Here is a 16717-nt window from a genome sequence, read left to right as displayed (position 1 = left end):
GAGAGGGTAATCAATGACCAACTAAACGAGTACTTAAATAGGAACAATCTAATGTACAAACTGCAATCAGGCTTTAGAAAGTCATACTCAACTGACACATGCTTACTATTCTTAACGGAACAAATTAGGAAAGAGGTTGATAGTGGGAAGCTGTGTGGAATGGTACTACTGGACTTACGGAGAGCATTCGACACGGTGAACCACAGTAGACTTCTCAACAAGCTTGAGGCCCTGGGGGCAGACAGGGCAGCATGCAAATGGTTTCAATCCTACCTAACGGACCGCGAACAGAGGGTAGAGGTAAATGGTATTTTGTCAGATTCAAGCTTCATGAAATGTGGTGTTCCACAGGGAAGCATTCTAGGCCCAGCACTGTTTTTGGTATACGTGAATGATATGACAGACGCCTGTAACTGTGATTTGTTCTTGTATGCTGATGATTCTGCTCTGCTGATGTCCCATAAGGAACAATCCACACTGGAGAGTTCCCTGAGTGAGGAATTGACAAAGGTTAATTCCTGGCTTATAGATAATAAGTTATCTTTACACACAGGGAAGTCGGAATCTATTCTATTTGGTTCTAAAATCAAATTAGGAAAGAGCCCTGATTTCAAGGTCAAATTAAATTCTGACTTCATTGAAGCTAAATCATCGGTGAAATACCTGGGTTGTATCTTGGAGGGTAACCTAGATGGCCGAAATATGGCCAGCAAGGTACTGAGCAAAGTCTCCGGACTGACTAAATTTCTGGCAAGAACAGCAAGGTACTTGGATAGGGAGACAAAACAGGTGGTAGCCAATTCTCTTATTATGTGCCATTTTGATTTTGCTTGTACATCTTGGTTCGAGGGCTTATTGAAATCCCTCAAATCAAAGCTACAGTCAGCTCAGAATAGACTGATCAGGGTCATTCTAGGGTTAGGACCCAGATCCCATATAGGTAGGAACCAGTTTAGAGAACTCAACTGGCTCCCAGTAGAATCCAGGGTAATCATGGCCAGATTGACCATGGTTCATAAGATAATATATGGAGAGGTCCCCATATTTTTAAAGACATGTTTTACTCAGAGAAGTGAAGTACACCATTTTTTCACCAGAGCCAGTGTAGCAGACGTGAGCCTTCCGGCTTTTAAAAGTAAAGTAGGCAGGGAATCATTTACTTACATAGGAGCCACACAGTGGAATGACCTCGAAAACAGTGTCAAACTGACAACAAATCTGAGGACTTTTAAATACAAAACTAAATCATGTCTATTAGAAAAGGTTCCCCTATAGAGGGTCATTAGACTAGGAAAGATAAGGTAGCACTTGTTTGTGTACTGTGTATGTTACTTGTGTTCCTGTATTGTTTGTATGTAAGTACAGTGAATGTTACTTGTGTTTTGTATTGTTGTGTAATGTGTACTGTGTCTGTACTGTGTATGTCACTTGTGTCTATGTAGCGTTACGTTAGTTACATGTGTTGTATTGTAAAGTATTTTTAACGTATTGATTGTTAATTGTAAGAGGACCTCAACGGAAATAAGTCTCAGGACTTTCTTGTGTTATCCTCGAACTGCGGTGACCATGTGGTGATGGCTTTTCAAATAAATCAAATCAAATCAAAAAACCACCCGACATCAGATCTACAAGCTCATAGAGCTGTGACCTACCGGCTTGTAGATCTGCTGTTTTTCACGCCACAGGGCTTTAAGCCACCCCCCCCCCCCCCCCCCCCCCAGGCCGAAAGGCCACGCCCCCTGGCTCCAAACCACGCCCCCAGGCCACGCCCACAGAGGGGGCGGGGTCAAGGGGTCAAGGGTCAAGTGGGTCAATGCAGCCACTATGGGAAATATTCTATCTGCAGAGGTCAACATGTGTGAATTTTTCAAAGTCCAAAAGTCACCATCTGTGAAAATGACTAAGTCCAGAAGTGAAAACGGCCAAAGTTGGGGTTTTGCCCGGCTCTCCACGGGGCCCCGGGGACCCCCCGGCCCCCACCGAGGTGCCCAGCCAGATCCCAGCTAAGCCCTCTACCTGGCTCTCCATCCAAACCCGGGGACCCACCCTTAAGCGCCCCCTGAGGAGTCCAGACCCAAGCCCGCGGGCGTTAGTTCGCCTCGCCCCTGGGGATATAGCTCGTTTTTTCCAGAGAGCCATGGCACCACAGGCCGAAGTCCGGCCGTGCAAGGGGTCCCTTATTGGGGTGCGAGAGCTGAAAAGATGCCCTGTTGAAGGCCCCCCAACGCCAAACCGGGGCGTTCATAGAGGACGCCACCGGGCCAGGTGGAAGCACAGTGACGCGCAGTTCCGTGTTCGGCAGCCCACACAAGCTTTATAAGTTGTAGCGCCCCCTAGTGCCTCTCTGAAATGTCTGTTTTTTTGGGGGGATTTTTTTTTTGTTATCATTTTTTTTTGGTTTTCTATCCATTTCAGCCCCCCCAAAAAAATGGAACATTGTAAAATGTTCAACAAGGCCACGCCCCCTATTTCACAAACACACACACACACACACACACACACCCACACACACACACACACACACACACACACACACACACTGAATAACCTGACTCACAGAGTGTGGGGGGGGGGGGGTATTGCCATGTTGCCAGAAAGCTAAGAGCGTGCGCCGCTGAATGGTTGATCGGCGTGGCTGGCGCCTTTGCCGGCCACGGCGGAGAGAGGTCAGAATTACTCGGGTCTCTCTTCATGACGAATAAGCCTTTCGCCTTTTACTAAAGACTTCCGTGGAGAGGGACATTCATGAGTTATGCATATTTTTGGATGGCCTTGCCCTTTGGACGAGGCCGACTCAGCTGTTGAATGAAACGAGCCGTGGTATGCGGGCGTGTTTGAGGTCGAGGTAGGCGGGAGCGCCTTCGTGTCACTCTGTGGCCTTAACGTCTCGTTGGAGCTACTTTACGGAAGATGACAAAGTATGAGTTGCCGCAGGAAGGCGAGCGGGCAAGACATCAGATCTACGAGCCACGCCCGCAGCTGTAAGCCACGCCCCCAAGCCGATAGGCCACGCCCGCTGCTGTAAGCCACGCCCCTAAGCCGATAAGCCACGCCCGCAGCTGTAAGCCACGCCCACAGCTTCACGAGGGCCACAGGTGGGTGTCACGCCGGGTGAGAATGGAATCAGCGGAGAGTGCGGGCGTTCGGGCAGTCAGTTAAGGGGTTATCGCTTCCGTATCTGTTCTTATCAGTTTAATATCTGATATGTCCCCTATATGGGGACTACATATTAAACGGATTTTTGAACTCGGGAGTCGAAACAGGGGCTTGCTCCGTTCGCTCCACGCATTGACCCGGCACTGCAGTGCCGCCGGGAACGGTGCACCTCCTGTCGCCTTGTTGAAAGAACACGTGAGTAAATAACCACGCTTTGCTCCTGCCGTAGAGGTGGGCGATGCGTTGTTTTGCAAAGTGGTTCTAAAGTAGGGGATTCCACTTCCAAAAAACAACGCACGTACGAGTCAACGTGTAGCCCATTTTCCTCCCCAACCCAACAATCGACAGCTAGCGTCCACGAGGTTCGTAAAATGTGTGTCCGCTCAATGCTGTCGACGTACGAACCGTCAGGGGACGCGCACGCGCGTGGGTCCTTGCCTCCACGCCACGCGCCAGCGAGGCATACTTACCTGGCAGGGGAGACACCATGATCACGAAGGTGGTTCACCCACGGCGAGGCTCAGCCATTGCACTCCGTGCTTTGCTGACCCGTGCGAATTCCCCAAATGTGGGAATCTCGACTGCATAATTTCTGGTAGTGGGGGACTGCGTTCGCGCTCTCCCCTGATGAAGTGTTGAAAACCAAGTACCTGTGAGCGAGTTTGGCACAAGCTGTGGCCTTGACGTGTGGTTGTAGCCACTTTACAGAAGCCCAGCTTCAAACCACACCCCCCTCGACGACAGAGGACAAGCACACGTCTTAAAGCCCCAATATAAGGGCAGAGGCCACGCCCCCGGCTTGAAACCACCCCCCAAAGGTGATAAGCCACGCCCACAGCTCCAAACCACGCCGCCATGGTGATAGGCCACGCCCCCAGCTTCAAGCCCCGCCCACCCATACTGTACAAGGAGAATAGAGAAGGTAAGATTTCATGCTCACAAGACTGTCCTTGCAAGGACTTTCAAAAATTATACAGCAGAAAAATTCACAAGGACTGGTCTCCAGGTTTAACATGTGGTTGTGTCAATAAAGCATGGGAAGCTTTTGGGAAGATCTTCCACCAAGCTATTGACTCAACCGCACCACTTAGGCAGGTGAGAATCAAACAGAGGTCCAGCCGCTGGTTCAATAATGACATTTTGGAGTCAATCAAGTCCAGAGAGAAAGCTCACAAGAGCTATTGTAAAACAAACACAGTAGAAGATTTGGCCCTTTTTAGAGAGCTGAGGAATAAAACTCAGAGGCTCATTATTAGCACAAAACAGACTCACTATAAAGAACAAATAATAGAAAATAAAAGCAACACTCAAAAACTCTGGAAAACCCTAAAAGAACTAGGTGCAGGAGATAAAATCAAAAGCAATAAATGCAGTAATATAGGTCTTAAAATTAATGAAGAGATGGAATTCGATAAAAAATTGGTTGCAAATAAATTCAATGATTATTTCACAAATGTCGCAGCAGACCTGGTCTCCAAATTGCCATTGGCACCTGGGATTTATGACATAGACAGGGTCAGGGAGTTTTATGGGAAACAAGGAGTGTGTTCCAACTCATTCTCCCTGCAGAAGGTAGAGGTGGAGGTGGTCTATGAGATGCTGTCCAAGATCAATTGCGCTAAGGCCACAGGCCTGGATGGAATAGCTCCTCTCTTTTTAAGGGATGCTGCATTGCAGATAGCGCCCAGTATCACGCACATCTTCAACCTATCAATTGAACAGGGTGTCTTCCCCCATGACCTAAAAAAGGCCCAAATACTCCCCCTGTACAAAAAAGGAGCCAAAAATGACCCCGGTAACTATAGACCGGTGTCAGTTTTGGGTTCAGTGTCAAAAATATTTGAGAGGGTAATCAATGACCAACTAAACGAGTACTTAAATAGGAACAATCTAATGTACAAACTGCAATCAGGCTTTAGAAAGTCATACTCAACTGACACATGCTTACTATTCTTAACGGAACAAATTAGGAAAGAGGTTGATAGTGGGAAGCTGTGTGGAATGGTACTACTGGACTTACGGAGAGCATTCGACACGGTGAACCACAGTAGACTTCTCAACAAGCTTGAGGCCCTGGGGGCAGACAGGGCAGCATGCAAATGGTTTCAATCCTACCTAACGGACCGCGAACAGAGGGTAGAGGTAAATGGTATTTTGTCAGATTCAAGCTTCATGAAATGTGGTGTTCCACAGGGAAGCATTCTAGGCCCAGCACTGTTTTTGGTATACGTGAATGATATGACAGACGCCTGTAACTGTGATTTGTTCTTGTATGCTGATGATTCTGCTCTGCTGATGTCCCATAAGGAACAATCCACACTGGAGAGTTCCCTGAGTGAGGAATTGACAAAGGTTAATTCCTGGCTTATAGATAATAAGTTATCTTTACACACAGGGAAGTCGGAATCTATTCTATTTGGTTCTAAAATCAAATTAGGAAAGAGCCCTGATTTCAAGGTCAAATTAAATTCTGACTTCATTGAAGCTAAATCATCGGTGAAATACCTGGGTTGTATCTTGGAGGGTAACCTAGATGGCCGAAATATGGCCAGCAAGGTACTGAGCAAAGTCTCCGGACTGACTAAATTTCTGGCAAGAACAGCAAGGTACTTGGATAGGGAGACAAAACAGGTGGTAGCCAATTCTCTTATTATGTGCCATTTTGATTTTGCTTGTACATCTTGGTTCGAGGGCTTATTGAAATCCCTCAAATCAAAGCTACAGTCAGCTCAGAATAGACTGATCAGGGTCATTCTAGGGTTAGGACCCAGATCCCATATAGGTAGGAACCAGTTTAGAGAACTCAACTGGCTCCCAGTAGAATCCAGGGTAATCATGGCCAGATTGACCATGGTTCATAAGATAATATATGGAGAGGTCCCCATATTTTTAAAGACATGTTTTACTCAGAGAAGTGAAGTACACCATTTTTTCACCAGAGCCAGTGTAGCAGACGTGAGCCTTCCGGCTTTTAAAAGTAAAGTAGGCAGGGAATCATTTACTTACATAGGAGCCACACAGTGGAATGACCTCGAAAACAGTGTCAAACTGACAACAAATCTGAGGACTTTTAAATACAAAACTAAATCATGTCTATTAGAAAAGGTTCCCCTATAGAGGGTCATTAGACTAGGAAAGATAAGGTAGCACTTGTTTGTGTACTGTGTATGTTACTTGTGTTCCTGTATTGTTTGTATGTAAGTACAGTGAATGTTACTTGTGTTTTGTATTGTTGTGTAATGTGTACTGTGTCTGTACTGTGTATGTCACTTGTGTCTATGTAGCGTTACGTTAGTTACATGTGTTGTATTGTAAAGTATTTTTAACGTATTGATTGTTAATTGTAAGAGGACCTCAACGGAAATAAGTCTCAGGACTTTCTTGTGTTATCCTCGAACTGCGGTGACCATGTGGTGATGGCTTTTCAAATAAATCAAATCAAATCAAAAAACCACCCGACATCAGATCTACAAGCTCATAGAGCTGTGACCTACCGGCTTGTAGATCTGCTGTTTTTCACGCCACAGGGCTTTAAGCCACCCCCCCCCCCCCCCCCCCCCCCCCAGGCCGAAAGGCCACGCCCCCTGGCTCCAAACCACGCCCCCAGGCCACGCCCACAGAGGGGGCGGGGTCAAGGGGTCAAGGGTCAAGTGGGTCAATGCAGCCACTATGGGAAATATTCTATCTGCAGAGGTCAACATGTGTGAATTTTTCAAAGTCCAAAAGTCACCATCTGTGAAAATGACTAAGTCCAGAAGTGAAAACGGCCAAAGTTGGGGTTTTGCCCGGCTCTCCACGGGGCCCCGGGGACCCCCCGGCCCCCACCGAGGTGCCCAGCCAGATCCCAGCTAAGCCCTCTACCTGGCTCTCCATCCGAACCCGGGGACCCACCCTTAAGCGCCCCCTGAGGAGTCCAGACCCAAGCCCGCGGGCGTTAGTTCGCCTCGCCCCTGGGGATATAGCTCGTTTTTTCCAGAGAGCCATGGCACCACAGGCCGAAGTCCGGCCGTGCAAGGGGTCCCTTATTGGGGTGCGAGAGCTGAAAAGATGCCCTGTTGAAGGCCCCCCAACGCCAAACCGGGGCGTTCATAGAGGACGCCACCGGGCCAGGTGGAAGCACAGTGACGCGCAGTTCCGTGTTCGGCAGCCCACACAAGCTTTATAAGTTGTAGCGCCCCCTAGTGCCTCTCTGAAATGTCTGTTTTTTTGGGGGGATTTTTTTTTTGTTATCATTTTTTTTTGGTTTTCTATCCATTTCAGCCCCCCCAAAAAAATGGAACATTGTAAAATGTTCAACAAGGCCACGCCCCCTATTTCACAAACACACACACACACACACACACACCCACACACACACACACACACACACACACACACACACACACACACACACACACACACACTGAATAACCTGACTCACAGAGTGTGGGGGGGGGGGGGGTATTGCCATGTTGCCAGAAAGCTAAGAGCGTGCGCCGCTGAATGGTTGATCGGCGTGGCTGGCGCCTTTGCCGGCCACGGCGGAGAGAGGTCAGAATTACTCGGGTCTCTCTTCATGACGAATAAGCCTTTCGCCTTTTACTAAAGACTTCCGTGGAGAGGGACATTCATGAGTTATGCATATTTTTGGATGGCCTTGCCCTTTGGACGAGGCCGACTCAGCTGTTGAATGAAACGAGCCGTGGTATGCGGGCGTGTTTGAGGTCGAGGTAGGCGGGAGCGCCTTCGTGTCACTCTGTGGCCTTAACGTCTCGTTGGAGCTACTTTACGGAAGATGACAAAGTATGAGTTGCCGCAGGAAGGCGAGCGGGCAAGACATCAGATCTACGAGCCACGCCCGCAGCTGTAAGCCACGCCCCCAAGCCGATAGGCCACGCCCGCTGCTGTAAGCCACGCCCCTAAGCCGATAAGCCACGCCCGCAGCTGTAAGCCACGCCCACAGCTTCACGAGGGCCACAGGTGGGTGTCACGCCGGGTGAGAATGGAATCAGCGGAGAGTGCGGGCGTTCGGGCAGTCAGTTAAGGGGTTATCGCTTCCGTATCTGTTCTTATCAGTTTAATATCTGATATGTCCCCTATATGGGGACTACATATTAAACGGATTTTTGAACTCGGGAGTCGAAACAGGGGCTTGCTCCGTTCGCTCCACGCATTGACCCGGCACTGCAGTGCCGCCGGGAACGGTGCACCTCCTGTCGCCTTGTTGAAAGAACACGTGAGTAAATAACCACGCTTTGCTCCTGCCGTAGAGGTGGGCGATGCGTTGTTTTGCAAAGTGGTTCTAAAGTAGGGGATTCCACTTCCAAAAAACAACGCACGTACGAGTCAACGTGTAGCCCATTTTCCTCCCCAACCCAACAATCGACAGCTAGCGTCCACGAGGTTCGTAAAATGTGTGTCCGCTCAATGCTGTCGACGTACGAACCGTCAGGGGACGCGCACGCGCGTGGGTCCTTGCCTCCACGCCACGCGCCAGCGAGGCATACTTACCTGGCAGGGGAGACACCATGATCACGAAGGTGGTTCACCCACGGCGAGGCTCAGCCATTGCACTCCGTGCTTTGCTGACCCGTGCGAATTCCCCAAATGTGGGAATCTCGACTGCATAATTTCTGGTAGTGGGGGACTGCGTTCGCGCTCTCCCCTGATGAAGTGTTGAAAACCAAGTACCTGTGAGCGAGTTTGGCACAAGCTGTGGCCTTGACGTGTGGTTGTAGCCACTTTACAGAAGCCCAGCTTCAAACCACACCCCCCTCGACGACAGAGGACAAGCACACGTCTTAAAGCCCCAATATAAGGGCAGAGGCCACGCCCCCGGCTTGAAACCACCCCCCAAAGGTGATAAGCCACGCCCACAGCTCCAAACCACGCCGCCATGGTGATAGGCCACGCCCCCAGCTTCAAGCCCCGCCCACCCATACTGTACAAGGAGAATAGAGAAGGTAAGATTTCATGCTCACAAGACTGTCCTTGCAAGGACTTTCAAAAATTATACAGCAGAAAAATTCACAAGGACTGGTCTCCAGGTTTAACATGTGGTTGTGTCAATAAAGCATGGGAAGCTTTTGGGAAGATCTTCCACCAAGCTATTGACTCAACCGCACCACTTAGGCAGGTGAGAATCAAACAGAGGTCCAGCCGCTGGTTCAATAATGACATTTTGGAGTCAATCAAGTCCAGAGAGAAAGCTCACAAGAGCTATTGTAAAACAAACACAGTAGAAGATTTGGCCCTTTTTAGAGAGCTGAGGAATAAAACTCAGAGGCTCATTATTAGCACAAAACAGACTCACTATAAAGAACAAATAATAGAAAATAAAAGCAACACTCAAAAACTCTGGAAAACCCTAAAAGAACTAGGTGCAGGAGATAAAATCAAAAGCAATAAATGCAGTAATATAGGTCTTAAAATTAATGAAGAGATGGAATTCGATAAAAAATTGGTTGCAAATAAATTCAATGATTATTTCACAAATGTCGCAGCAGACCTGGTCTCCAAATTGCCATTGGCACCTGGGATTTATGACATAGACAGGGTCAGGGAGTTTTATGGGAAACAAGGAGTGTGTTCCAACTCATTCTCCCTGCAGAAGGTAGAGGTGGAGGTGGTCTATGAGATGCTGTCCAAGATCAATTGCGCTAAGGCCACAGGCCTGGATGGAATAGCTCCTCTCTTTTTAAGGGATGCTGCATTGCAGATAGCGCCCAGTATCACGCACATCTTCAACCTATCAATTGAACAGGGTGTCTTCCCCCATGACCTAAAAAAGGCCCAAATACTCCCCCTGTACAAAAAAGGAGCCAAAAATGACCCCGGTAACTATAGACCGGTGTCAGTTTTGGGTTCAGTGTCAAAAATATTTGAGAGGGTAATCAATGACCAACTAAACGAGTACTTAAATAGGAACAATCTAATGTACAAACTGCAATCAGGCTTTAGAAAGTCATACTCAACTGACACATGCTTACTATTCTTAACGGAACAAATTAGGAAAGAGGTTGATAGTGGGAAGCTGTGTGGAATGGTACTACTGGACTTACGGAGAGCATTCGACACGGTGAACCACAGTAGACTTCTCAACAAGCTTGAGGCCCTGGGGGCAGACAGGGCAGCATGCAAATGGTTTCAATCCTACCTAACGGACCGCGAACAGAGGGTAGAGGTAAATGGTATTTTGTCAGATTCAAGCTTCATGAAATGTGGTGTTCCACAGGGAAGCATTCTAGGCCCAGCACTGTTTTTGGTATACGTGAATGATATGACAGACGCCTGTAACTGTGATTTGTTCTTGTATGCTGATGATTCTGCTCTGCTGATGTCCCATAAGGAACAATCCACACTGGAGAGTTCCCTGAGTGAGGAATTGACAAAGGTTAATTCCTGGCTTATAGATAATAAGTTATCTTTACACACAGGGAAGTCGGAATCTATTCTATTTGGTTCTAAAATCAAATTAGGAAAGAGCCCTGATTTCAAGGTCAAATTAAATTCTGACTTCATTGAAGCTAAATCATCGGTGAAATACCTGGGTTGTATCTTGGAGGGTAACCTAGATGGCCGAAATATGGCCAGCAAGGTACTGAGCAAAGTCTCCGGACTGACTAAATTTCTGGCAAGAACAGCAAGGTACTTGGATAGGGAGACAAAACAGGTGGTAGCCAATTCTCTTATTATGTGCCATTTTGATTTTGCTTGTACATCTTGGTTCGAGGGCTTATTGAAATCCCTCAAATCAAAGCTACAGTCAGCTCAGAATAGACTGATCAGGGTCATTCTAGGGTTAGGACCCAGATCCCATATAGGTAGGAACCAGTTTAGAGAACTCAACTGGCTCCCAGTAGAATCCAGGGTAATCATGGCCAGATTGACCATGGTTCATAAGATAATATATGGAGAGGTCCCCATATTTTTAAAGACATGTTTTACTCAGAGAAGTGAAGTACACCATTTTTTCACCAGAGCCAGTGTAGCAGACGTGAGCCTTCCGGCTTTTAAAAGTAAAGTAGGCAGGGAATCATTTACTTACATAGGAGCCACACAGTGGAATGACCTCGAAAACAGTGTCAAACTGACAACAAATCTGAGGACTTTTAAATACAAAACTAAATCATGTCTATTAGAAAAGGTTCCCCTATAGAGGGTCATTAGACTAGGAAAGATAAGGTAGCACTTGTTTGTGTACTGTGTATGTTACTTGTGTTCCTGTATTGTTTGTATGTAAGTACAGTGAATGTTACTTGTGTTTTGTATTGTTGTGTAATGTGTACTGTGTCTGTACTGTGTATGTCACTTGTGTCTATGTAGCGTTACGTTAGTTACATGTGTTGTATTGTAAAGTATTTTTAACGTATTGATTGTTAATTGTAAGAGGACCTCAACGGAAATAAGTCTCAGGACTTTCTTGTGTTATCCTCGAACTGCGGTGACCATGTGGTGATGGCTTTTCAAATAAATCAAATCAAATCAAAAAACCACCCGACATCAGATCTACAAGCTCATAGAGCTGTGACCTACCGGCTTGTAGATCTGCTGTTTTTCACGCCACAGGGCTTTAAGCCACCCCCCCCCCCCCCCCCAGGCCGAAAGGCCACGCCCCCTGGCTCCAAACCACGCCCCCAGGCCACGCCCACAGAGGGGGCGGGGTCAAGGGGTCAAGGGTCAAGTGGGTCAATGCAGCCACTATGGGAAATATTCTATCTGCAGAGGTCAACATGTGTGAATTTTTCAAAGTCCAAAAGTCACCATCTGTGAAAATGACTAAGTCCAGAAGTGAAAACGGCCAAAGTTGGGGTTTTGCCCGGCTCTCCACGGGGCCCCGGGGACCCCCCGGCCCCCACCGAGGTGCCCAGCCAGATCCCAGCTAAGCCCTCTACCTGGCTCTCCATCCGAACCCGGGGACCCACCCTTAAGCGCCCCCTGAGGAGTCCAGACCCAAGCCCGCGGGCGTTAGTTCGCCTCGCCCCTGGGGATATAGCTCGTTTTTTCCAGAGAGCCATGGCACCACAGGCCGAAGTCCGGCCGTGCAAGGGGTCCCTTATTGGGGTGCGAGAGCTGAAAAGATGCCCTGTTGAAGGCCCCCCAACGCCAAACCGGGGCGTTCATAGAGGACGCCACCGGGCCAGGTGGAAGCACAGTGACGCGCAGTTCCGTGTTCGGCAGCCCACACAAGCTTTATAAGTTGTAGCGCCCCCTAGTGCCTCTCTGAAATGTCTGTTTTTTTGGGGGGATTTTTTTTTTGTTATCATTTTTTTTTGGTTTTCTATCCATTTCAGCCCCCCCAAAAAAATGGAACATTGTAAAATGTTCAACAAGGCCACGCCCCCTATTTCACAAACACACACACACACACACACACACCCACACACACACACACACACACACACACACACACACACTGAATAACCTGACTCACAGAGTGTGGGGGGGGGGGGGGTATTGCCATGTTGCCAGAAAGCTAAGAGCGTGCGCCGCTGAATGGTTGATCGGCGTGGCTGGCGCCTTTGCCGGCCACGGCGGAGAGAGGTCAGAATTACTCGGGTCTCTCTTCATGACGAATAAGCCTTTCGCCTTTTACTAAAGACTTCCGTGGAGAGGGACATTCATGAGTTATGCATATTTTTGGATGGCCTTGCCCTTTGGACGAGGCCGACTCAGCTGTTGAATGAAACGAGCCGTGGTATGCGGGCGTGTTTGAGGTCGAGGTAGGCGGGAGCGCCTTCGTGTCACTCTGTGGCCTTAACGTCTCGTTGGAGCTACTTTACGGAAGATGACAAAGTATGAGTTGCCGCAGGAAGGCGAGCGGGCAAGACATCAGATCTACGAGCCACGCCCGCAGCTGTAAGCCACGCCCCCAAGCCGATAGGCCACGCCCGCTGCTGTAAGCCACGCCCCTAAGCCGATAAGCCACGCCTGCAGCTGTAAGCCACGCCCACAGCTTCACGAGGGCCACAGGTGGGTGTCACGCCGGGTGAGAATGGAATCAGCGGAGAGTGCGGGCGTTCGGGCAGTCAGTTAAGGGGTTATCGCTTCCGTATCTGTTCTTATCAGTTTAATATCTGATATGTCCCCTATATGGGGACTACATATTAAACGGATTTTTGAACTCGGGAGTCGAAACAGGGGCTTGCTCCGTTCGCTCCACGCATTGACCCGGCACTGCAGTGCCGCCGGGAACGGTGCACCTCCTGTCGCCTTGTTGAAAGAACACGTGAGTAAATAACCACGCTTTGCTCCTGCCGTAGAGGTGGGCGATGCGTTGTTTTGCAAAGTGGTTCTAAAGTAGGGGATTCCACTTCCAAAAAACAACGCACGTACGAGTCAACGTGTAGCCCATTTTCCTCCCCAACCCAACAATCGACAGCTAGCGTCCACGAGGTTCGTAAAATGTGTGTCCGCTCAATGCTGTCGACGTACGAACCGTCAGGGGACGCGCACGCGCGTGGGTCCTTGCCTCCACGCCACGCGCCAGCGAGGCATACTTACCTGGCAGGGGAGACACCATGATCACGAAGGTGGTTCACCCACGGCGAGGCTCAGCCATTGCACTCCGTGCTTTGCTGACCCGTGCGAATTCCCCAAATGTGGGAATCTCGACTGCATAATTTCTGGTAGTGGGGGACTGCGTTCGCGCTCTCCCCTGATGAAGTGTTGAAAACCAAGTACCTGTGAGCGAGTTTGGCACAAGCTGTGGCCTTGACGTGTGGTTGTAGCCACTTTACAGAAGCCCAGCTTCAAACCACACCCCCCTCGACGACAGAGGACAAGCACACGTCTTAAAGCCCCAATATAAGGGCAGAGGCCACGCCCCCGGCTTGAAACCACCCCCCAAAGGTGATAAGCCACGCCCACAGCTCCAAACCACGCCGCCATGGTGATAGGCCACGCCCCCAGCTTCAAGCCCCGCCCACCCATACTGTACAAGGAGAATAGAGAAGGTAAGATTTCATGCTCACAAGACTGTCCTTGCAAGGACTTTCAAAAATTATACAGCAGAAAAATTCACAAGGACTGGTCTCCAGGTTTAACATGTGGTTGTGTCAATAAAGCATGGGAAGCTTTTGGGAAGATCTTCCACCAAGCTATTGACTCAACCGCACCACTTAGGCAGGTGAGAATCAAACAGAGGTCCAGCCGCTGGTTCAATAATGACATTTTGGAGTCAATCAAGTCCAGAGAGAAAGCTCACAAGAGCTATTGTAAAACAAACACAGTAGAAGATTTGGCCCTTTTTAGAGAGCTGAGGAATAAAACTCAGAGGCTCATTATTAGCACAAAACAGACTCACTATAAAGAACAAATAATAGAAAATAAAAGCAACACTCAAAAACTCTGGAAAACCCTAAAAGAACTAGGTGCAGGAGATAAAATCAAAAGCAATAAATGCAGTAATATAGGTCTTAAAATTAATGAAGAGATGGAATTCGATAAAAAATTGGTTGCAAATAAATTCAATGATTATTTCACAAATGTCGCAGCAGACCTGGTCTCCAAATTGCCATTGGCACCTGGGATTTATGACATAGACAGGGTCAGGGAGTTTTATGGGAAACAAGGAGTGTGTTCCAACTCATTCTCCCTGCAGAAGGTAGAGGTGGAGGTGGTCTATGAGATGCTGTCCAAGATCAATTGCGCTAAGGCCACAGGCCTGGATGGAATAGCTCCTCTCTTTTTAAGGGATGCTGCATTGCAGATAGCGCCCAGTATCACGCACATCTTCAACCTATCAATTGAACAGGGTGTCTTCCCCCATGACCTAAAAAAGGCCCAAATACTCCCCCTGTACAAAAAAGGAGCCAAAAATGACCCCGGTAACTATAGACCGGTGTCAGTTTTGGGTTCAGTGTCAAAAATATTTGAGAGGGTAATCAATGACCAACTAAACGAGTACTTAAATAGGAACAATCTAATGTACAAACTGCAATCAGGCTTTAGAAAGTCATACTCAACTGACACATGCTTACTATTCTTAACGGAACAAATTAGGAAAGAGGTTGATAGTGGGAAGCTGTGTGGAATGGTACTACTGGACTTACGGAGAGCATTCGACACGGTGAACCACAGTAGACTTCTCAACAAGCTTGAGGCCCTGGGGGCAGACAGGGCAGCATGCAAATGGTTTCAATCCTACCTAACGGACCGCGAACAGAGGGTAGAGGTAAATGGTATTTTGTCAGATTCAAGCTTCATGAAATGTGGTGTTCCACAGGGAAGCATTCTAGGCCCAGCACTGTTTTTGGTATACGTGAATGATATGACAGACGCCTGTAACTGTGATTTGTTCTTGTATGCTGATGATTCTGCTCTGCTGATGTCCCATAAGGAACAATCCACACTGGAGAGTTCCCTGAGTGAGGAATTGACAAAGGTTAATTCCTGGCTTATAGATAATAAGTTATCTTTACACACAGGGAAGTCGGAATCTATTCTATTTGGTTCTAAAATCAAATTAGGAAAGAGCCCTGATTTCAAGGTCAAATTAAATTCTGACTTCATTGAAGCTAAATCATCGGTGAAATACCTGGGTTGTATCTTGGAGGGTAACCTAGATGGCCGAAATATGGCCAGCAAGGTACTGAGCAAAGTCTCCGGACTGACTAAATTTCTGGCAAGAACAGCAAGGTACTTGGATAGGGAGACAAAACAGGTGGTAGCCAATTCTCTTATTATGTGCCATTTTGATTTTGCTTGTACATCTTGGTTCGAGGGCTTATTGAAATCCCTCAAATCAAAGCTACAGTCAGCTCAGAATAGACTGATCAGGGTCATTCTAGGGTTAGGACCCAGATCCCATATAGGTAGGAACCAGTTTAGAGAACTCAACTGGCTCCCAGTAGAATCCAGGGTAATCATGGCCAGATTGACCATGGTTCATAAGATAATATATGGAGAGGTCCCCATATTTTTAAAGACATGTTTTACTCAGAGAAGTGAAGTACACCATTTTTTCACCAGAGCCAGTGTAGCAGACGTGAGCCTTCCGGCTTTTAAAAGTAAAGTAGGCAGGGAATCATTTACTTACATAGGAGCCACACAGTGGAATGACCTCGAAAACAGTGTCAAACTGACAACAAATCTGAGGACTTTTAAATACAAAACTAAATCATGTCTATTAGAAAAGGTTCCCCTATAGAGGGTCATTAGACTAGGAAAGATAAGGTAGCACTTGTTTGTGTACTGTGTATGTTACTTGTGTTCCTGTATTGTTTGTATGTAAGTACAGTGAATGTTACTTGTGTTTTGTATTGTTGTGTAATGTGTACTGTGTCTGTACTGTGTATGTCACTTGTGTCTATGTAGCGTTACGTTAGTTACATGTGTTGTATTGTAAAGTATTTTTAACGTATTGATTGTTAATTGTAAGAGGACCTCAACGGAAATAAGTCTCAGGACTTTCTTGTGTTATCCTCGAACTGCGGTGACCATGTGGTGATGGCTTTTCAAATAAATCAAATCAAATCAAAAAACCACCCGACATCAGATCTACAAGCTCATAGAGCTGTGACCTACCGGCTTGTAGATCTGCTGTTTTTCACGCCACAGGGCTTTAAGCCACCCCCCCCCC

The sequence above is a fragment of the Gymnoscopelus microlampas genome (genome assembly GCF_963454915.1).
Source record: "Gymnoscopelus microlampas genome assembly, contig: SCAFFOLD_25, whole genome shotgun sequence".
Lineage (NCBI taxonomy): Eukaryota > Metazoa > Chordata > Actinopteri > Myctophiformes > Myctophidae > Gymnoscopelus > Gymnoscopelus microlampas.
Note: the sequence above shows the minus strand (reverse complement) of the source record.